The 1,826-nt window shown below is 32.7% G+C and overlaps 1 pseudogene; it reads left to right on the top strand.

Annotated features, from left to right (window-relative positions):
• Nucleotides 1-865: 865 nt before the first annotated feature.
• LOC113831581 lies at nt 866-1,473 on the top strand (annotated as a pseudogene).
• The last annotated feature ends 353 nt before the right edge of the window (nt 1,474-1,826 follow it).

Here is a 1,826-nt window from a genome sequence, read left to right as displayed (position 1 = left end):
ATAAGCTGTAGAATTAACCACAAAGAAACATCAAGACTTTATTCTATTTAACCCTGCTTTCAATTGTAATCGAATAGAATTGTAAAAAGAATGACAACATTTGGTAATGATTAAAATTGTACAAGAAAAATGCTTTGTTAGTTTATTAAGCTTTAATTCTACTGAGTTTACAATTCTTGTCATCAGGGGCATTATAAAATAAGATTGTATATTTAAAAGCAGAGTCACATAGTAAGTATTAATGTATAATAGTCAAGTACAATTTCAAAATTAATTTAACTAAGCAATTATAATGTGCATTATTCTTAAATGCCCTTAATAACAGATTAGAAAACCAGCGAGGACCATATTGAACATTAGTCTTTTAACAATGCACAACTTCTACATAACATGAAGAAATATTTGGTCATCTTCTAACCTATTAACATAATTAATTACATATTTGTTAATATTTAGCATTAAAATTAATCATGTAATATGCAACTATTACCTATGAAACTCAAACCAAAACTTTACTAGGAGTAACATTAACATTTCATTACTTCATTAACATAACAAAATTAAAAAAAATTAAGAACTGACACAATTAGCAAAATGCTCTTTTTATTTGCAAGAAATACATCTGTCATAGGTTCTTACTTTGTTGAACACAGCCAGCATTTTCCTTCATTAGTGTACTTTAAAATTCATATCCTGAAGCATTCATAGAGGGAAGTAAAAGAGATTCAAAAATATTACCACATAGCTGACAACTGATCTGGTATTGGATGAGAGGGGACTTAAAGCAGTAGTTGGAACATTTGATAATTTTACACTTGAGTCTTCAGGATTCCAGAAGTAACAGGAGTTTTGCATGAGGCTAGGGAAACAAATGAAAACAATGAAATAAGCAACTATGAAGTGAATGCCCAAGGATGCAAGACTTAAATAAAAGGGTAGATTAAAGTTAAGAAGAAAGAAAAGAAAGATCCAGAGCACCAGAGGAAACTGCTTACTCTTCCAGTATAACACACAATTGGGTCACTCTTACCACACCATCATTGATATCAAATTCATCAACTTTTACATGAAAGTAAAACCATACTTGGTGCAGTCTTGATGGACTGTCTGTATGCCTAGTGTATCCCTTGTATAACTGATTGTGTAATGACTGAAACTGAGTTGTTAGGACAGAACTATCAAGTGGCACTAAGGGTCACCAAGGATACACTATTTGAATGATGAGCATGCATACACTAAGGGTCCCATACTGTTGACTGCTTGGTACAGAGAATAACTCAGAACAGTTACATTGTTATATTGGTCACAGTTGACTGGGACCCCAAATGAATCATACAGAAGATACCTGAAGTTCCTATCATGTGTGTTTCTAACCATAGATACCAGCTGATTATGGAGACCCTCACTTCTAATTCTTACAAGATGAAATTTGTCTTTCTTTCTTTGACCACATTTCTGTTTTCAGTTAGTTAAATACACTTTTTGGATTTTTATAAATGATATTTGTCTTGATTTTAAGAATAGCTGCAACTTCAAAATAAACAACAAAGTGAGTTCTCAGATGTTAATATGAATTGTAGTGTATACATTTCTTAGACCTATAGAGACATTCTCCAGGGAACTGTGCCAGTGTGTTCTGACATTGTTGTTTATAATAGGGATGGGGTACCTGATCTCCTCCCTTAGGCTTCCTACAATTCACAGAGTATTCTATCTTGACTATTGCTTAATTCTTCAGTTTTCCATACCCTTCTTACATATAAGAGGGTGGGGGAGATGAGAGAGTGGAAGAGAGAGTGATCATTAGAATAAAATGTTTACCATGC

The sequence above is a fragment of the Cricetulus griseus genome, chromosome 2, assembly GCF_003668045.3.
Source record: "Cricetulus griseus strain 17A/GY chromosome 2, alternate assembly CriGri-PICRH-1.0, whole genome shotgun sequence".
Taxonomy (NCBI): domain Eukaryota; kingdom Metazoa; phylum Chordata; class Mammalia; order Rodentia; family Cricetidae; genus Cricetulus; species Cricetulus griseus.
This window is presented reverse-complemented; position numbering and strand designations above follow the sequence as displayed.